At 40.3% G+C, this 22,458-nt stretch overlaps 1 protein-coding gene across 5 annotated transcripts in view; it reads right to left on the reverse strand.

Moving 5' to 3' along the window:
- Window positions 1–22,458, reverse strand: part of jarid2b (jumonji, AT rich interactive domain 2b) — a 414,508-nt gene that overhangs the window by 175,998 nt on the left and 216,052 nt on the right. Inside the window, exon 1 of one of the 5 annotated variants that reach the window (XM_041183798.1) lies at window positions 17,565–17,635. The exons of the other annotated variants lie outside the window; for them this stretch is intronic. The gene's annotated coding sequence lies outside the window, so the exon portion shown is untranslated. Of the gene's footprint in view, window positions 1–17,564; window positions 17,636–22,458 lie in introns of those variants that run through there. 5 annotated transcript variants of the gene reach the window in all.

A 22,458-nucleotide genomic window follows, 5' to 3' on the forward strand; every position in this document is an offset into this window, starting at 1 on the left:
CAATCATTTTGATCACTACAAATGTGACAACTAGAAAACATAACCTCAACATTTAAAACAAAAACAAGTACTTAATGAATCTGAGGGCTGTGAATCATTTGTTTGTGCAGCAATTCTTATTTTTTTCATTACGTTCAGAACATAAATGATAATTTAAAAAGGCTCTACGAATTGCTTTAAAATTCTGCAGTTTGGTTTCCTCCTCCAGGATTACAATTATCCTAAATTAAGTTATATGAAAATCACTCAGATTGTGGATGCTTTGTAAATTTTTATAGGCAGGAATTAAGTTTAGTTATTGTAATAGCAGTGAAAATGGATCCACAATATGACAAGGCTGCCAGTGAATTCATCCTCACCCTCCTTATTCACATAACGGGCAGAATGGAAGAAAGGAGAGAAAGAAAGCAAGAAAAGAGAACAGGTGCACAAGACAACACACATGCAAGAAAATGAGCAAAATAAAGACAGACAATGTATACAGCCAGAAGAGAACATAAAAAGAGAGTAGAGAGAACAGTGTGCGAACGAGGAGAACATAAGTACATGTCCTAATGCCTCCCCACATAAGGCCAGTCCCAAAGGCTGTTTTTTAAAAAATATACAAATTGATGACACATGTCGGCTCAAGTCAAGTTAGACACGGACCATATTGAAGTGAGAAGGCCAATAACGAAGACAACTATTCCAACTATTCTTTGGCTGTATGCACCCCACCCAAATGAAAGAGGCCACTTCTGCATCACTCCTGGCACCATAGCATCAGTAATGGCACCTGCAGCAATGGGTAAACACCATGACATAGCAAACACAGCTACAGCACAGCTCAAGCTGTTTAACTGTGCATTAGCATTATGAAGGGGGAGAGAAAACTGGTCTGAACTAATCTTCCAGTTCAGAGAACTTTGTGCTCCTCCAATTCTGGTCATTATGGGATACTTGCCTTTATTAGCCGAGGTATAAAATACAAGAGCAGGGAGGTTATGCTGGAACTGTATAAAATGCTGGTTAGGTCACAGCTGGAGTACTGCATGCAGTTCTGGTCACATTATAAGAAGGATGTGATTGCACTGGAGAGGGTGCAGAGGAGAATTACCAGAATTCTGCCTGGGCTGGAGGGTCTGAGCTACGCGGAAAAATTGGATAGGTCGGGGTTGTTTTCCTTGGAGCAGCAATGGTCAAGAGAGGACCTAATAGGGGTGTATAAGATTATGTGGGGCATAGATAGGGTGGATGGGAAGGCACTGTTCCCATTAGTAAAGGGGTCAATAACCAGGGGGCATAGATTTAAGGTGAGGTAGAAGGCTAGGAGGGGAGTTGAAGAGAAATGTTTTTCACCCAGAAGGTGGTAGGAGTCTGGAACTCACTGCCTGAAAAGGGTGGTTGAGTCAGAAACTCTCGTAACATTTAAGTATTTAGATATTCACTTGCATTGCCATGACCTCCAGGGCTATGGGCCAAGCGCTGGAAAATGGGATTAGTGATGTCAAATCTTTGTTGACCGACGTAGACATGATGGGCCAAATGGCTTCCTTCTGTGCTGTAAACGTCTATGAGTCTATTGTTGCATCCTTGATTCCATTTGCCACCCCGCACTACTCCCCACCCTCAACACCCCCTCCCCCATTTGCAAACACAGCTTGAGCTGTCTAGGTTATGTTGCTCTGGAATACCCTCCCTACATCTCTCTGCTTTTCTACCCCACTTTCTTCCTTTAGGACACACTTGTTACAATCCCTGTAGAGACTGATATTTTTCTTTAGAAGTTATCAATTGCCCAGTGATCAACGGAAAGAATCACGCAACAAGATTTCACGTTTCAAAACATATACTGTAACAAACTAAAATCAATATAGACGTAACATTACTTGTCAGTGACTAATACACCAAAATACAGAAAAGGTGTTTCCCCGTTAATTAATTGACACAACTGAAAATGTTTTACATTATGTTTATACATTACTCTCTCAGCAGATATGTATGTAGCCTTGTAGGTTAAGTCCCAAATGCCTCCAGGCTTTTCAACAGGCTCCTTTCTCCCCTGCACACCCACATGTCTCCCAGTGTCCTTTGAAAGTCCCTTCACTCAATTGCCTATCAATGAAGTGACTTCTAGCACCAAGGCACCCTCATTCCTTAATCCTCTACAAGCGCTGTCTCTTCAAAACACGGAATCTGTTCTCACCTGCATGCTGCTCGGTAGTTAATATAAAAATAGTTTTTCCCTGCTTGGCACAGCAGCAGCTGTTTTTGGTCTCTCTTGCCAGAGCAGCTGCCCTTATTTATGCGAGGTGTGAAAACTGGCATTTGAGTTTCTACGGGTTTCAACATGGACCTCTTTTTCCCCATGACAACCGATTCACATTCCTGTCTCTGGGCAGAATTCAGAATGCTTATACTATCCTCCATTCAAGGGTATTCAATTTTACCTTAAATTAAAGGAGACAGTTTAAAACATAACTGCATTGTAAAGTGTTGTATTCATAACACTCTTTAAAATCTATTTTTTTGACCAAACTCTTGGTCACCTGCCCTCATACCTCCCTTTGTGACTGAGTGCCAAATCTGTCAGATAACGCTCTTGTGAAACACCTTGGGGCATTTCACTATGTTAAAGATGCCATACAAATGCAATTGTTGTAGTTGTAAACATTATTAACAAGTTGTAAACAATATTGAAGCAATTAAGTTGCAGCACATCCAACAACAACTTGCCTTTAACATAGTAAAACGTCCCAAGGCACTTCACAGGAGCCTTATGAAACAAAATTAGACTCCGACAATGAGATATCAGATGGCCAAAAGCTTCATCAATTAGCACGGTTTTAAGGAGCATCTTAAAGGAGGAAATCATTGTAGAGAAACGGAGAGGTTTAGGAAGGCAAAGACAGTTTAGGACCTATGCTGCTAAAGGCAAGGTTGTCAGTGGTGAAGAAATTAAAATTAGGGATACTCAAAGCTCAATTGAAGGAGTGCAGAGATCTCAAAAGCGCTGTAGGCCTGGAAGAAGTTACAGAGATTGGGAGGGGCAAGGGCATGTAAAGATTTAAAAACAAGATGAAGACTTTAAAATCGAGGCATTGCTCATCTGGGAGCCAATGTAAGACAAAAAGCACAGAGGTAATGTGTGATGAGACATGGTGAAAATTAGAGCACAGGCAGCAGAGTTTTAGGTTAACTTAAATTTATGGACGGTGGAAAATGGGAATCCGACCAGCAGTGTATTGGAATAGCCAGGGCAAGGGTAGTGCTGGGGCAAGGGCACAAATGGGTGTTCAACTCAGGGTCAAACAGGGCACTAAGAATGTGAATGGTCTAGTTTAGCTTCAAGGCAGTTACCAGGAAGGAAGCTAGAGAAATCCCATGTTGGGTAAAATTAGAAGCCAGTGAAAATCTGACCCAATCAAATTCAGTTTAGATGTGATTCTTGTTTCAAATCTGGTGCTCATGAACGAATTCTCATTTCGAGAAATAGTTTAAGAGTTAAATTCAATCAATATCATCAACATTCTAATTTCTGCACCATTCATTCAAAACACAAAATTGAGGAAAAACAAAAGTCACTGCAACTTGTTTCTTAAACTCCATTTTGACCCTTCACATCCATGGTCATGGCACTTCCTGTGATGTAGTGTTAAGAATTAAATAAACTCTTACGGAGTTATTTTTAAAAGCAGTTGCTTGAGTTTTTATGGGAGAATTGCCTGTAACCATGGTGTCAGCAGGCAATTAGACAAACCTCAGGTTTATGATAAACAAACCCACTAGACATCAGCAAACAAAAAAGTAAATAGAAAGTGTTCCTAAATGTAAGTAGACAACCACATATGTTTTATTAATAAAGTAATGATTTCAGTTCCCAGCACCTCAAAAAGCAGCATCAGGTTTGATTGATCGTTCCAATAGTCTGCAATAGTTGGAATGATTCTACAGTTTCTCCAACAGGAAACAGTCAAAAGGTCACCCAAACCCGAGATAGCACAACCCTGGGAAATGGTTAGCAGTGCTCACATCCTAATGCTCTCGAAATTTGATTCCTCCACATCATTCAGACTTCCACTTACATTCTAAATGTAGACTCAGCACTAAAACGGCAATGAAGAGAGGCTGCCACAGGAACACAAGACATTCTAGCAGGCATTAAGGATATATTTGTACTACAGAGACAAACATGTAATGTGCACAGAAACCAAAGGCTTACCAAACCCACCCACTGCGCCAAGATGTGGCCAGCCAGTGCCAACTGTGCTGGAACCCCATGCAAAATATATACCCTTGGCTCTTTAAAGTCCCAGAGTGTCCCTGCAATGCAGCTGAAGTGTCCTAGTGACACGAGACACTGAAGCTGAATTTGGAACAAGCACTACAGGGAAGGGTTTAAAGGCAGGGGTAACTTACCTGCAGGGTGCTCTGCCTAATACAACATACCCTTCTTTGTTGCTGCCCTTATTTTCAGCCTTCAACAGCCCAATTGAGGAGGAAGTCTTAGATATCCAGTGACAAATTAGTGAAAGAGAAGAAACGCAAGTGTTGCAAAGGCCACCTTCAAGGTGTCATTAGCTACTGGCAACCAACAAGCACCCCCCCCCCGCCAAACAAACATCAAAATATCGGGACAAGAACAGTTCATTCAGGCCGAAACACAGTGCCACAGGTGAAATGATCCGGAGCAGCATAGGCAGGGTCACATCAGCAGCCTCTAGAAGTTTAACGCTACAGCAAAGCAATTTTCATTTCAATTGGTTGCTAAGTTTGTATAGTATAAATTCAAATTCAAAGAGGTAATTAAACTACCTCTTAAAAGGAATTTTGCTCTGCTTTGCTCTATCAGGTCAGAAACACCACCAGTCTTAAGCACTTAAGCTATCATTGTGGTGAAATGTGTAAAAGCACTCTAAATATTCAACGAACAAAGGACAAACTTTCCTATAAAAGAGTTTATAGGTAAGCAAAGATAAAATTTTTACTGTAAAGCAAGAGAGAGTGAAATATTCATTGTACACTGACCACTTTCTCTCCAATGACTTAACAGGATAATTTCCTAATTTATTCCCATCCCCTCTCTTCCACCCACAAAGTAATTTTCAAAACTAATAGTAAAATAATTTGGATATCATTGTCTAGGATTTTTGTTAAGGCAGAATAGGAATCCCAGAGATTACTGTGTGCCAGCCAGCTCATCATTGCTCTGATATACTTTGGACACCAATGAGTTCACAACACTGCTGTCAGGAGGAAAATGCTAAGAGAGAGTGAAGAAGAATAAAAGGATCAGTTGTCTAACTACTGTTATGAAGATGTGTTACGTAAAATATTAATGCCATCAGCTGGATATATATTACATATCTCTTAACTTTTTGAAGAGAACACTTGCTAAGCAAGGACATAGACTACGGAAGCTACAATGTTGCATTTGTGAAGGACAGAAGCTGCTTTATGGAGACAGAGCTGGAGATCTCTTAGAGGCCATGGCTAAGATGAGCCCAGATTGAAACCAGAGAGAGATCACATGATCCAGCTTGTTGGTGTAAAATATACTGGATTTGAACTAATCAAGTCTATCACAGGGACAGAAGGGGCAACAGCCTCCACCACCCCGCCCCCCACCCAACCCACCACCCGCCCCGCTCTCTTTCTCAGAAATCTCTCATCAAAACTAAGCTGTTTGTGATATGAAAATCTACCAGAAGACCTCATTGCTGTAAACCAACAATTCTTAAAGGAAGGTTCCACATCAGTACCAAGAGGAAACAAAAAAATTCAACTAGCTGCGACTGTAGTGACTGTACCAACGAGAAACCCAGTGCCAGAAGCACTGCGGAAATTGTCCCTTTAGCTGTACAAAGACAGGTGGACAATCTATGAATAGTTTTTTTTCATTTTACATCATTACTTGGTCAAGTTTTAAGATCCGATATTCTAAAGTTTCAACTCTTTTTGTGCATTCTTGGAAGGATTGTATGTGTGTTTTTTTTAAAGTGGGATATTCGACACATTTGTCCATTTTAAACCTTTTGTTAACAATTTCTGCATCTTTGCCTTTGGCAATTAAACTAATTCTTTACTTGTTAACTTAAGGAACCTGGTCGGCTGATTTCTTACACCAAGCTACACCTTGTTAAAGTATACATATTGAATTGGCAATATCACCTCATTTTTAAATTCAAACTTTTTTAATAACCAACCCAGGAGTGGAGCAAAGAGGGGAGTCAATTCACCTTTCCCAACTTGGTCGTAACACTACTCTTACACACCATCCAGCAATTGGTTGCACAGTATCATTTGCTTGCTCAAAGTGCCTGCCGATGTGAAGTTCGGAGAGGCCAGAGAAAACAAAAAGAAAGAACCTCGCTGCATCATGTTTCCACAAGTGCGATTTAAGAGATTTCCCATCACAGTTGTTGGATCTCCATGGGGAAGGAATGTGTTGAAACAGGTCACATTCTTACCACAGTGATTGTTACTGGTTTCAGAAGTGTAGTCAGGGAGAGCGAAAGGATAGAATTGGCCAAGTTGTCAGGCAACTTAAATGCAGAACATTCCTGACAGACTGCCAAGTTTCACAAAATAGATGCTCCAACTGGTCCAATAAAAACGATTCTAACATTCTAGCCATGTGGGGTAAGTGCAAATATGTTGATATTTATTTTGAGAATGCCCATTTGCGATTTACTTAAAAAGTAATTAAATAGCACCACAAGGGGTAATTGGAAAAGTACTTCAGATAACTCAAGTTTCATAACGAAAAAAAACTTAGTCAATCGTATTTCAGTTCATTTAATTGCTGAATACTCAACAATAAATACTGAAATGTAAAATTTCCTTTGTCTTCTAACACTGATTTTTGGGGTGACAGAAATGTCTGAAAAGCACAATTTTTTATAGTGATGGGGTGGGGTGGTATTGTGACAGTCCAACAATTGTGATTCATCTGTAGCTTCCTGAATTCTGACACTATTAGAATTGTGGCACACCTCACATTTTTCCTCAACTGATGCCAGCCAACTCTTGGGCAGAGTTTCTCTTACAAGAAGTTTGCTTCTTTCCATTTTCTCCATTCCTCTTCAGTTTGTTTTATTAAACTGATCCCCTCCCTTTCTAAGCAAATCTACTAGTGACACACTAATTTCTATACCTGCTTTTTAAAAGTTTTCATATCAATCCATGGATGTGTCATGCAAACATAATGGGGAAAAAAATGAATACCACAAAATGCACAGAAAAAAGAGCCATTATTACAAAATATATCACATCAATAAAAGGATGCAGAAAGGGAGAAAGACTTAGATAAAATAGTTAACCAAATCAGAACCATAGAACCTTTACAGTGCAGAAGGCAGCTATTCAGTTCGAGTCTGCATTGGCTCTCTGAAAGAGCTTCCTACCTCGTCCCACTTCTCTGCCTTATCCCTGAAACCTTGTACATTCTCTTTTCAGACAGCAATCCAATTCCCTTTTGAATACCTCAACTGAACCTGCCTCTACCACCTTCCAACCAACCCCTGGGTGAAAAAGAATTTTCCTCAAGCTTTTACTTCTTTTGCCAATTACTTTGAATCTGTGCCTTCTAGGTCTTGATGCTCCCTTGTGTGGGAACAATTTCTCATTACTTACTATGTCCAAACCCCTCAGGATCTTGAATATCTTTATCAGTCTCCTCTCAGCCTTCTTTTCTCCAAGGAAAAGAGTCCCAACTTCTTCAATCCATCCCCATAGCTACAGTTCTTAATCCCTGGAATCATTCTTATGAATCTCCTCTGTACTCTCTCCAATGCCTTCACATCCTTCCTCAAGTATGGCACCCAGTGCTGGATGTTGGACTCCAGATGAGGCCTAACTAGTGTCTTATACAAGTTCAACATGATCTCCCTACTCTTGTACTCATTGTCACTATTAATAAGGCCTAAGATACTATATGCTTTATTGACTGCTCTCAACATGCCCTGCCATCTTCAATGACTCACATACATACACACCAAGGTTCCTCTGTTCCTGCTCCTCCTTTAGAGTTTCTCCCTTTATTTTATACTGTCTCTCCACATTCTTCCTGCCAAAATGAATCACGCTTCTTTGCATTGAACTTCACCTGCCACTTGTCTGCCCAATCCACCAACACATTTATGTCCTTCTGATATTCAAGATTATCCTCATCACAGTTGACATTTCCCAATTTCATAAAATCTGCAAATTTTGAAGTCATGCTCTGAACAACAGTCTAGGTCATTAATGTATATCAAGAACAGCAAGGGTTCCAACACTGAACCTTGGGGAACTCCACTACAAATCTGAAAAACAACCATTTATCACTACTGTTTCCTGTCACTCAGCCAATTTTTTATCCAAGCGCCTACCTTCCCTTTTATTCCACGAGCTAGAATTTTGCTCACAAATCTGTCGCTTGGCACTGTATCAAATGTCTTTTAAAAATCCATATACCACCAACAGCGTTGCCCTTCTCTGTGACCTCCTCAAAAGATTCCAGCAAGTTAATTAAACATGATTTTCCATTAATAAATCCATGCTGGCTTTCCTTAATTATCCTGCACTTGTCTAAATGACTACTCCTGCTTCTTATATTCTTATGCTGTTATGTATTGCTTTTGTCCCGAACTATAGCTTCCAGAAGTTTCCCCACCACCGAAATCTTGCTCAGTACATGATAGTAATTATCCAGACAAACCAATGTTGGAGTGTAAGAAAATTGGTGCCAGAAAAATTGTTCTATAAAGCTCTGTCAAGATTATACTCAGGAGTGTTCCAATTAAATCTTAGTCATAAATCAAAGAACAAGTTCACAGGGAAAGTGAAAATAAGAACAAAGATGGCTCAGGCTCCATGGCCCAGCTTTTGCAGTCAACAGTGAAGCAAGGGTGCTCGCCGTTGACCCTGAAGAAAATCTTGCCCAGATCTAGTGAGATCTTTACTTCCTCTTGCCATGCAGCGGCTTGCAGTTTTCTTGAATGGCTATTCCCAGCATGGAGCTGCAGTGATGCCATCAAGCTTCCTAAGCAGTCAATTACATTAAATAATTCTCAGACAGCCAACCAGGAAATTAAAAGCACCGAAATTAAATCACTTAAAAAAATTGACATCCACAATGAAGGATTGGGACAGACACATTGAGTGAAGGTAGAACTTGAAATACAATGAAAAATTCTGTAAAAATTTTATAACAGTTTTTAAAAATCTTAATGATGACACTAAATAATACCCCACAAATAATGTTTTAAATTTATATTTAGCAATAGTTACTACAGAGATTGATGTTAACAGCAACATAGCTGACTGCATAAAGTGCAGCTTAAAAATAAGTGGCTCTAACAGTGTTGCCAGAATGGAAAAGGAGAAGTTCTCACAACATCAACTTAATACAATGACTTCTGCTTGGGGTTGGGAGAGGAGAAGAGGTTGGGTGGAGAAAGAAGGAAAGAGAAAATCTGAAAGCAAAATCATGAGAACAAGATACAGACTGGCCCTCGGCAAAAAAAAAAAACAAAAATCAAAATGGAGGACAGAGTTCATGGTCTGAAGCTATTGAACTCAATGTTCAGTCCAAAAAGCTTTATAGTATTGGTAGATGAGCTGCTGTTCCTTCAGCATGTATTGACCTTCATTGGAAAATTACAGCATGCAGAGGGCAGAAGTGAGCATGAGAGCAAGGTGGTGAATTAAAATGGCAAGCAACTGAAAGGCTGGGATCATGTTTGCTGGCTGAGCAGAGGTGTTCTGCAAAGCAGTCACTGTCAGGAGGCTACAATAGTTTTCATAATGTTATTGCAATTTATTGTAGATAAATAGGTGTGTGTGTGTCTTAATTGAATTAGAGGCAGCTGGTCTGTAGGTAAACATAAGCATAAAGTGAACATTTGCATTTTTAAATAAACCAGGCTAGTTTGAATTCAAAGAGAGAGTGAAATATTACACCTAGCCAGGGGGAGCTAAGAAACACTGTTTATTTTTCCAAAAGATTACTGGTAAAATTAGTACTATGATAGATTTTATTATGAGAGAGGTAAAGTTCCAAAGACATAGTGAAACAATGGGAAATTGCATTCAAAGGGGAAATATGTTTAAAGGAGCAAAGGCTGTGTGTAAGGGAAGGCATTCTAAGATCTAACAAGTATGAAAAGCCTTCAGCATCTAAGCCTCAAGCTGCTGTCTACAAAGAACTGAAGTTAAGAAAACTCACTTTGAATTTGACTTTTTCAGAGTATCATGTTTCTTTGCCTGAGTCTTAAAATCTGTGTCTTACTATTGCCTTAATGAAACTAACTGGGAGTTAGATTAGGGGATTTAGAAGCTATCATAGCAATAATATGTAGATCTATGCATGCACTTAAAATCATTTCCTCAATTAATAAAGGCTTAATTTAGTTTCGTAAGAAGCCTATAAGACTCGGCGTCTAATTACTACTGAATTCAAGGCATGCGTCTCGAAATTTATACAAATTGCAAAACAGTTGTGACAGTTGTCTCAAGTTTCCCTTTGGGACTTGAACAGCTCAGCATTTACCATCAGCTGTGCCATAACAGTTACCCAGTCTGCATTTGGTCTTCCCAATGTAGAGACTACCGCATTATGAGTAGTGAATGCAGCATATTTAATTGAAATAGTACAAGTAAATCGCTGCTTAACCGAGATGTAGTGTTTGGGGCCTTGTACAGGGAGGAGAGATGAGGTAAAAGGATAGGTGTTACACTTCCTGCAATTCCATGCAAAGGTACTGTGAAAGGGGGAAAGGTTTTGAGGATGATAATGGAGTGAACCAGGATATCATAGGGTTTTTGTGGGGGGGGGGGGTGGAGACAGTCCCTTCAAAATGCAGGGGAGAGGAGGGGAAGATTTGTTTGGCATCTGAAGTAACAAACAATCAATCAGTTTCAGAAGGGCAATGACAGAACACTGGACTTTTATTGTATTCTTTCATGGGTGCCACTGGCAAGGCCAGCATTTGCTGCCCATTCCTAATTACCCTTGCTGGATTATTTCAGGGGACAGTTAAGAGTCAACCACTTTGCTGTGGATCTGGAGTCACATGTAGGCCAGATCAGAAAAGGATTGCTGATTTCCTTCCCTAAAGGACATTTGTGAACTAGATGGGTTTTTATGACAATCGATGATAGTTTCATGGTGACCACAACTAGCTTTATATTTCAGATTTATTAACTGAATTCAAGTTTCATGCCGTGGTGGGATTTGATCCCTTACCCCCAGAGTATTAGCCTGGTTCTCTGAATTACTAGTCCAGCAACATTACCAGTACGCCACTGCCACCCCTTGCATCATTAAAAACTCCCACAAAATCCTGGCCAATGAGTTGAAACTCAAGAGTGCACTATGCTTATGGGAGTGCGTTTGGACAGAAAGAGAAATAAATTGGGTGTAGCTACAGTATCAAGGCAAGAGAGAAGGAACAAAACGTGACAGCAAGTATCGCAAATTGTTATGAAATCAGAAAATTTACATTTGTGGAAACATGCAAGATGACAGAAACATTTCTAGTAACTGTAAACTTCACATTTATGTGTATGATGACACATTCTTAATTGGACAGGAAGCAGAGGAACATGTAGGTGACACTGAAGATAATTAAATGGGTTTGTTTTAGAAAGTGATTTGGGAATTTTTACACTTCTACAAAATATTGAGTCTTCACACCAGAATTGGCATACCACACAAACAAAATTGCCATTGTCCCAATAATATACAACTATCAATACTTGCAATTTCCATTGCAAAAATACAATGTGGCACATTGACTGCTGATATGGTCCTATACACCAGAGCAAAAAAAAAAGTAGCGCATGAAAACATAAATACATAAATGAACAAGCCAATTTAAGAAAATTGAATCAAGTGGAAGCATATTTTCAATATGGCAATATGATTCAAATAATGATCTATGCTTTCACAAACAAGTTCCAATTTGGATTAAGCTAGGGTTTTCCTACCCCCTATTCCACAATCACCATTAAATCACTGATTCAATTTCATCAAGATAAATGATAGGCCCACAGTTCTCCCAATATACACCCAATCATGAGCACCCGACATCTACATTAAAAACAATCCAAAATTTCAGGCCTGAATTCCAACTTGTACATTCATCTCACTGTTTCCTCCTATGGCCCATTAAACACAATGAACCAGCTCCAAATATCTATGTAGTTGGGTCATGAAGAAGGTCACTGCAAACATACACACTAAACACAAAGAATCAATCCTGGGCCTACTGTATGTGGAATAATGCAGAAAAATGTGAAGTGATATGTTTTGATAGGAAGAATGAAGAGAAGCAATATAAACTTAGTGGTACAATTCGAAAGGTGGTGCAGGAATAGAGACACCTCAGGGTATATGTGTGCAAATTGTTGAAGTTAGCAGGGCAGTTGGCGAAAGTAGTTAAAAAGACATACAGGATCCTGGACTTTATAAATTCAGACAGAGTACAAAAGCAAGGAAATTGTGATGAATCTTTATAAAGCACTGGTTTGGCCGCAAGTGGAATATTGAGTCCAATTTTGGGCACTGCAATTTAGGAAGGATGTGAACGTTTTTTGAGAGGGTGTATAAAAGATTTACAAAAATTGTTCCAGGTATAGGTTACAAGGATAGATTAGAGAGGCTCGTGTTGTTCTCCTTAGAAAAGGTCAAGAGGATTTTGAACGCCTCTACCAAGTTTCATGAGGAGTCTAGACAAAGCAGATAAAGGGAAACTTTGGTGGAAGGGGTGGAGAACTAGAGGACACTGGTTTAAAGTGTTGGTAAAAAACTTGAGAAAACATTTTTTTTTTAAGGCACTGCCAAGGAGTGTGGTGGAGGCAAATTCAATTGCGGCTTTCAAAAGGGAACTGGAAAAGCACCTGAAGAGAAATAAAAACTTGAGGGTTGTGGGGAAAGGTCAGGTGGAATGGGACTAATTGAACTGCTCTTGAAGAGAATTAGCACAGGTCCAACAGGCTGACTGGCCTCCTTCTGTGTTGTAACCATTCTATGATCTTCCATGGTCTGCTTCCACAATAGTGTAGTTAAGTTGCTGGAAATAGCAACCGAAAGGTTGAGTGTTCAAATCCCATTGTAGCTTATTCAATAAATCTGGTAACATTTGGGCCGACACCAGGAAACAATTAACGGATGTTATGGACAGGATTTGTGTGGTCCCTTCCAGGCCATAGTCTAGATGTTTGTATGTAAGGTGTGTGTATTTCTTTACCCTCAGTGATTTTCTCTAACTTAAAATAAATTTCAGCAGCAGGATTTTTGGTGATTTTTCAAAAAGTAAAGGTTATTAATTATCACATGCTTACCCTAGCTGTTTAAAATACAACATCTCTCTCACTCATTTCACTCACACTATCACATACACAGAGGCTAGATACAGATGTTAAAGCCACAATTATAAAAGTGGAATTTATAACTCTGTCTCTATATCGATACAGGCCTGTGTCTTTGATTCTTTAGTTGGAGTGCAAGTATTTTAGAAAATAAAAGAATTCTCATGAAGCTGCAAAGCCTCTTGTGGACAAATAGCCAGGAGATTGGTTCTGAGGTGAACTTGAAAGCTGGAAGTAGTAAAGTACTTTGGCTGCATTAGAAAACTTTCAGCTATTTCAGATGTTTCTCAGTGCTTCAGTGTTTCTCTTCTAGATTTGCTTTGTTCAGGATATTTTAAACTGCAGTCACTGAAAGTTAGTTTTAGTCACATGACTGCAAGATTAACATTTGTGACATTCAGCCGACCATGATACAATGGCAGTTGGCTAGTCACTCACTCTTATCGCTGCCTCAACTTTAGCTCAAATATTCTTTGTTCAATATGGCACTCAGAGACCAACAGTCCAGGGGCCCCACATTCCTCAAACGCTGGTTCACCTTTCAACAATGAAGTTTAAACTTCACAGGTGGTTACAAAGTACCCTTATTCAGGCCTATGTTTAACTAAATATTTGGCCCATAGTCACATGATAAGTTGCAGCCATTTTAACAGATTTTGTGGCCACTTTCACAAAGTGGTTTTACACTCCATAATATCCAATACCCTCATGCTTATACTGAGCATGACATATGAAAACTGCCAGAATATCATAAAAATCCAAATGGTTTATTAATGTCCTTCAGGGAAGGTAACCGGTCAGCCGTCTTTGATCTGGCCTACATAGGACTCCAGTCTCAATTTAAATCCATTCTTTTTCAAGTGGACTAAAAAACATTGGAAAAACAATCACTCGCAGCTGTTCAAGGTGACAGGCCACCACCACCACCATCTCAGGGCAACCAAGGTGTGCAATGTGGCCATCCCAAGAATGAAAAATTTCATGAAAAATGAAAACCCCAAATTTGATTGACCTGCATCAGTTAACAAAGGTCATTACACTCACCTCTATGGAGTACAGCATATCACAACATCAGGAAACTCCATGCATGCATGCGGAGAGCAGAACTCCGTTTTTTGAACTGGCCCTTCAACAGAGCCAAATGTTAATATTAGGTGTAGGATTTTGTGCATGGCAAATATTTAGTCCTGTTGTTTTGTAATACGACCCAACTAATTAAATTATACTAGACCTACACTGCAAAATTCATCTCAAAGGAAGCAGCCAGAGATAGCTGAAGTGAGGACGAATTTCCTAATCAACAACAACAGGTAGGAAAGAAGATTATCGTTGCATATGTTTAAAATGGTTTGCACACCTGTTGTTCCTAACCCACAGAGCTTTTCATGACATTCAGTGTCAGTTCTACTGTCTTTAACCCAATAACTATGATCCTATGAAATAACAGGAAACTTAACCAGAGAACTAATAGCTACATCAAACAGTTAAGCTATGCTTTTTTTTTTCTATCCTCTATGTGGGCTTCTCAAATGCCTGATAAACCATGAAGTAAACTCAAGTTCTGCTCACTGACACAGCTTGCTATCACCTGCCTTCATCCACAGACTTGCCAACAGACATTTTGTATGACAAACAAAAGTGGGAAACATGGAATTGCATTTTCCAATTGAGGTTAACGTCTGCTGTTACATTATTTTCTTTGGTGTTACACCTTATATTGTGCACATTCCTAACACATGAATCAGCCAATTTACCACAATGCCACGCCAGCCTGCTTGTTCTAATAGCACGGTAGGAGTCTCACGCTAGTCTGTGGATGGATGGGTGACAAGAACATAGTCCACCCATCTTAATCACAATTTTAAGTACCCCATGCACCAAAGCCAAACCACATTACACATCAGCAGTAAAACAAACAGGAACACCCTCCAAGACAATGTTGGCTAGCAGGAGCATGTGTACTTGAAAAAAAATTGTGTGCAGTTTATTCTTTCATTCAAGTCAGTCACAAGAAATTGGTTTTCAGGTATTTTATTCTGCACCACTGTATACAGCCCAGCCCTGCAACGTGTCAGACTACAAGCTCAAGGTCTGTAAATATCTGTAGATTGAAAAGTGTCCCTAGTTATCCTGAACCTGCCAATTTTCAGTCATCTTTCCTCTTTCAAAATACTTCCAAAGTTAAAAACTCAACTTTCATAGTTAAGAGTGTGCCTCAAGAATGACAAAAAACCTACTCCGAATGGGCAAATTTAAAAACTAGTTCAAGGGACAATTTACACGTGGCCTTCAAATACAGATGCAGCATTCAACGACTAATGTTTTGAAGCAATTTGGCTTTAGCCTGGGTATATAGAGAAAAATTTGTGGTCCCAAATACACAACTGATTTATGAGCTAATCATAGCATGTTCAGAAAGATTAATTAGTAACAATGTCCATTACCATACAGGATCAAGAGATGTATCCACTCAGTAGTAATAAGTTACCAATATAACTAGGAATTAATCACATGCTGGTCAGTACAACAAGAAAGTGATGAATATTTTGCCAATTTGGCCCCTTATTCTGAACTACTGTATACCCAGTATTCTGCCATTTTAAGCATATGGTCTCCAGCTCTCTAGATACCTGGAACTCCAAATGTTTCCCCCTCCTCTCCCACCCAGATCAGGTGTCATTGCTAAATAGTCAGCAATCTTGGTAAAGTGAACTGTGTCAGGGAACCTGAAGAACAACATGCATCTCATTCTCAATCATCTTTATTTCAGAGGTTGATAACCATAAATGGAGGAATATTTAATACTTCAGTGCATTTTGTAACAAAGATATTTATACCAAAATCAGTGATAGTGGATTAAATCTGTAATGCAACTTTGACTTTTAATGCACTATCACTACCACCTCCTCCTTGTACTATCATCAGACTTGCTCTTACCATCATCTTTAGAGTTATGTATTAAATTGGCTTGTTATCCCCACCCATCCCAAAACCTCCTCTTTCTTACTCCATCCCTACACTGGCAAAAAAAAACTGTAAGTGAGAGTATGGACCTGATGGCAAAGTATGAAATAAGGATGATTGAGAATGAGATGCATGTTGTTCTTCAGGTTCCCTGACACAGAGATCTAAGTAATACCTATTTCTAATTAGAACAGTCAATGCTTTAAAACAGCAATAATTGGCATCTAAAAAAATGGATGCATGTGTTTAGGAACAAAAAGTTAACCTTAGCTCTACTCATACTCATACTCTGACTAAATGTCTGAGGTTTGAAAACAATTTAAGTGGACACATCAGTGTGCTATTTAGGCAGGCTTCTTGACAAGACATTAAACATCTGCCCTCTTGGGCAGACAAAGGTGTCCTGGTCAACACTTATACTGCAACCAAAATCACAAATAGATTTGGTCATTTATTGCTTCGCTTTTTGTTGGACCTTACTGTGCACAAATGGCCTGTGTTTCTCTCCAAAAAGTATTGAACTTCAAAAGTGCTTTAGTCATGAGAGTTGCCATATAAATTCAAATTTCTCTTTCTTTAAGGGTTATAATTATAAATACAGATAAAGATTATCAGATGTTGTAGTTGCAGGTGGTTCCCAAGGTTTGGAGACTTTGAAGGTGCCAAGTCAGTTACATGAATTTCGCAATTATATTATGCCTTTAAAGAAAAGGCACTCCACAAATAGGTGCACAGAAAGCAGACAGAGGTATGGAAAACAGAATAAGGGATTAAATATTTAGGATATAAAATAAGGCAAGACACACAAAGCACTCTGGGGCTTCGCAAGGTTGCAAACGTTTTTAGTCTCTCTTAATTTCATCTTACTGGGGCGGGGAAGAGCTCAGCAGAACAGAGAAAACTCTATAAAAAACCTTTGTTGGCTAGTGCCCATTTTACATCAGATTTTATATTACATCTGTTCATTCCATGAACTATAAGATAATTGGCCAATCTGGTGCTCTCTGATGTTTGAATCTTTCGCCATAGTGAACAACATGCTTGGATCAAAAGACCTGCTCAAAGTGAGCTCGTCTACCTCTAAACCCACCAACAAAAACAAAATCTTAACCTTTTCTCACTTGAATTTCTGATACCTGAAATAATCTTTACTGTTCACCTTTGTAGCCTCTCCAGAATAACCTCCTTCCTATGATGAGGTGACAAACAGCAAACATACTTTTGATTTGTAGGCTGGCTCAAGAAAAATTACTTATAAATAATACCTCTTTAGATGTACACTGTGTTCCTCTGCTAAGGCAAGCCTCTTTACTTCAGTTAAATATTGTGCTGACAGTTCATTGGTTCTCCATTACAACTTCTAGATCTCCTGATTCATCAGCATTTTTTGCTGCGTATTAAGGTCAGGCACATTTGCATGAGGGATTGGAACTCTTCCCAGTTCAGGCATCCAGTGACAGCACCAAGCAGACCCACGTTCCTCCATTACACAACGGGATGCAGAGTAAAGTCCCAGTGTAACAGTAAAGCACCTCCGACTGCAACATTGCAACATACATGCCCCACCCCCATTTCCCAAACATACTATAATAAAACTGTTCAAAATTGTTCAAACTCGGGCCAGTTAAATCTGAGCTGGGTTTGAATCCAAATCTCAAAAGGTAAGATCCTATTGTATAAACTGCACCATCAAGTTCTGTTCAAGCACTTCTGATAAAAGATCTTTGATCTGAAACATTAACTCTTGTTTCTCACTCTCCACTGATTCTGTCAGACCTGCTGAGTATTTCCAATATTTTTGTTTTATTTTAGAGCACAGTGCTTGGTTTATTTAACACATTCTCTCTTTTGATTCCTTGGTCTATAACAACTATTTTACATTTTTCTGAATTGCTAAATTGCAACAAACTATTGGCTCAGTTATCTAAGAGATCTTTTTGAACTGGTTTGATCAATGTTTGCCCAGCCTTTAACTTTGACATCAGCTGCAGATTCTGCCTGTAAATACATCCAGGTCATTAATATACTTAAATAAATAAATAAAATCAATCTCTGAGGGGAGAATCCACTTGGAACCACTTTCCAGCTTGAAAAGCTCTCACTTATATTTTGCTGTTTCGTAAGTTGTGTGTTTATGAAACGCAGCTTGCCTTAGTGTTGAGCTTGGAGGTCGGGAACGCCAAGCCTGACAGTCTTCAGGTTTTCTGCGCAAGCGCAGACCAGGAGTGGGCTGCACATGCATAGTTTTGCATCTTAATGCTCAGGACATTCCCTGCGTGCATGCATGTAGAGAGAAAAGGAGGGCATGACAATCTAGGTTAGATGACCAGGTGCAGAACGCCATAGCCAGGAGGTCGACAAGGGGAGGTCCCAAACCGTGGAGGTCGACAGGAGGGGGTGGTCCCAAACAGGGGAGAGTGGGCAGGGAGGGGTCCCAAAAAGGAAGATTTTGATTGAGGGGGGCGGGGGGTCAGAAGTAAGACCCAGTAAAAAGAAAGGAGCAGAGAAACAGGTTCCAAGTTACAGAAAGGGCTGCAAGGAGCAGACTTTGAGGAAGCCCTGAAAATTGAAGAGGGCCATTGGGGTAAAGGTATCCTTTTGAGCAATAGCATTCTGCTCAGTGCTGCCAAAGATCTGAAGTTGTGCCTGTAATTTGATGCTTGAGTGTATATTCAGGAATCCAGGGGAATGGAATCTTGGAAGGCGAGATTGAAATCCTGAGAGGTGGGCCACCGTTGAAGCCAAGACAGGATCTTCAAAGGTGAAGACTGGAAACCCTCGTGAGAAAGATGAAGTTTCAACAAGATTAACTGACTCAGTGTTACGAACGTGTGGGTGGGTTCTTAAGAAATCTGTGGAATCTGCTATAGTCGCACGTGTCATTTATTGTGCAGTTTGGTGTGTTAGGCCACAGCTTGCCTGTTAATTCACATGTGCCTTATACTTACCCTGAATGTTACAGCATAAAATAGATATTGTAAATGTTTTTATCTTTTGGACCTTGGATAGTAAAGTTTACTTTTCTTTGTTCAAAACCCAGGGAATCTTGTGACTTTCTTCACTGAGTAGGTGTCTTAAATCTCAAACTTTTGTCTACTTTAAACAAAACATTATTGATACCAAACTGGATCCTACCAACAACTTGAGGGTCTGGCCAAGGACCATAACACATTCAAGACACATTCAGATCACTTTGGATCTCTTTCGAGGAATGTTGTATTTTTGGAGGTGCAGTCTCTCTGGCAAGACACCTATCTGCCTATTTAGCTGTAAGATATCACACTTCCCTATTCAAAGAAAAAGCAGGAGAGTTCTCCCAGAATCCTGTACAATACTTATCCCTCAATCAACAGCTAACAAGGCAAATAAATCACTTCTCTCATTACTGCTCATGTGATATTGCTATGGACAAATCAGTGATAGATCACAAACAAAACTTATTGAATATGACACACTTTGGAACCATCCTGAAAATATAAAAAGTGCTTTATAAATCACAGAATCAGTGAAGAGGCCCTTTGGCCCATCGAGTCTGCACCAACATGTGAGAAACACCTGACCTACCTACCTAATCCTATATACCAACACATGGCCCATAGCCTTAAATGTTGTGACGTGCCAAGTGCTCATCCAGGTACTTTGTAAAGGATGTGAGGCAACCCGCCTCCACCACACTCCCAGGCAGTGCATTCCAGACCGTCACCACCCTCTGGGTAAAAAAGGTTTTCCTTACATCCCCCCTAAACCTCCTGCCCCCTTGTGACTGACCCTTCAACTAAGGGTCCATGCCCCTCATAATCTTGTACACTTTGATCAGGTCGCCCCTCAGTCTTCTCTGCTCCAACGAAAACAACCCAAGTCTATCCAACCTCTCTTCATAACTTAAATGTTTCAACCGAGGAAACATCCTGTGAATCTCTTCTGCACCCCCTCCAGTGCAATCACATCCTTCCTATAACGTGGCGACCAAAACTGCACACTGTACTCCAGCCTCACCAAGGTTCTATACAACTCCAACATGACCTCCTTACTTTTGTAATCTATGCCTCGATTGATAAAGGCAAGTGTCCCATATGCCTTTTTCACCACCCCACTAACATGCCCCTCCGCCTTCAGAGATCTATGGACACACACGCCAAGGTCCCTTTGTTCCTCAGAACTTCCTAGTGTCATGCCGTTCATTGAATACTTCCTTGTCAAATTACTCCTTCCAAAGTGTATCACCTCACACTTTTCAGGGTTGAATTCCATCTGCCACTTATCTGCCCATTTGACCATCCCGTCTATATCTTCCTGTAGCCCAAGACACTCAACCTCACTGTTAACCACCTGGCCAATCTTTGTGTCATCCGCAAACTTACTAATCCTACCCCCCCCACAGTCATCTATGTCTTTTATATAAATGACAAATAATAGGGGACCCAGCACAGATCCCTGTGGTATGCCACTGGACACTGGCTTCCAGTCGCTAAAGCAGCCTTCTGTCATCACCCCCTGCTTCCTACAACTAAGCCAATTTTGAATCCACCTTATCAAATACCCTATACCCCATGTGCATTTGCCTTCTTTACAAGTCTCCCATGTGGGATCTTGTCAAGGGCTTTGCTGAAATCCATATAAACTACATTAACTGCACTACCCTCATCTACACATCTGGTCACCTCCTCAAAAAATTCTATCAAATTTGTTAGGCATGACTTCCCTCTGACAAAGCCATGCTGACTATCCCTGATCAAACCTTGCCTCTCCAAATGGAGATAGATACTCTCCTTCAGAACTTTCTCATACATTTGTTCTTTCTCTTTCTTAGACAAATCAGACTTCACGCTCTAAATCTCATGCTCTTTAATCATGAATGTGCAACAACAAAGGTCTAATGAAATTCCAGAATGACAATGTCCCTCAATCTTTCTGAAGTTTTCTCTCCTTCATATTTGAATTTACAATCTTGCAACCAGAGGAACTCTTCCGCCAAGTTGGTGAAACCTGATCTCCATTTCCTGTGTCTATACTGACTAATTCTTAACAATTTATGATTTCCCAACATTCACGTGCTATATCTTTCAATCATTTCAAAGGCTTTTTACAATGGGGGTGTTAAACATAGTGGGTCATAGTTTCCAGGTGTATTAATCCTTTTTTTTAAAAAAAAACTTATGTTTGCCACTTTCCAAATCTGAAGTGCCAGCTCAGCCATTTTGTAGCACTTGCAATTCAGACGCTACAATACTATAGATGGAGGATTTTTGCCAGTGCTTTGGCCAACCAGTGCTACCAAAAACAGAATGCATAATCAGTAGCTTTGTTGCAGGTTTGTTAGATCATGGGTGGAATTTTCCGTTTTTTAACAGGTGTCTTGCAAGCTGCCTAAAAAAGCAGCAAGACACCCGTGCTGACTCTTAGGATGAAGGCCCGCCTGCATCTTTTGCCCATCAGGCAGTTAAGTGGACAGCAACAGGCCTTCCTCACAGCTGAGGATCTCAGAAGACAATGTACCATCCACAGAGAATTGCCGGCCAATTAGAGGCCAGCAGTTCTTGCACTCAGCAAAGCCACGGAGGAGGCAACACCTGCTGGAGTCCCAAGACCATGGAGCGATCCAGGAAAAAAAGTGCTGCCTGGGGTTTTAGGGGGGCAGGAAGGAGAGCGCTCCATCACAGGGAGAGGGGGGGGTGATGGGGGTCAGCAGTAAGGGCAGGGGGTGGCTGTCAATGGCCACCTCCACTCCATGTCCATGCCTTCAATCATGCACAGATCCATGCAGATCAAGGGAACACCCCTGCCACCTCCAGTTTAACCAGCTGTGCAGGCTGCAAGTTGGCAGGGGCCACCTGGAGCAGAGAAGATTGCACCAAAAGGACCTCAAGTGGTCATTAATTGGCCATTTAAGGGACTCAAGTGGAGGTAGGGCAGGAAGGTCAACCATGGGCCTTTCCACCCAAAGTTTACTTCCGGTGGACATAGGAAGATGTAAGGTATCAGTCCCGATGCCAATCCGCCAAATTTTCAGGGCAGCTTGACTCCTTCCTCGCCTTCTGCGGGGGCATAAGATTTTGCCCTGTGATGTGCACAAATTGTCTGCTGTGTTTGCCTGCACAACACCAACAACTTCAAAAAGTAATCAACAAGTTAGGTAGTATCTGTGGCGATAGAAACAAG

Source organism: Carcharodon carcharias, chromosome 3, assembly GCF_017639515.1.
Source record: "Carcharodon carcharias isolate sCarCar2 chromosome 3, sCarCar2.pri, whole genome shotgun sequence".
NCBI classification, from domain to species: Eukaryota; Metazoa; Chordata; class Chondrichthyes; order Lamniformes; family Lamnidae; genus Carcharodon; species Carcharodon carcharias.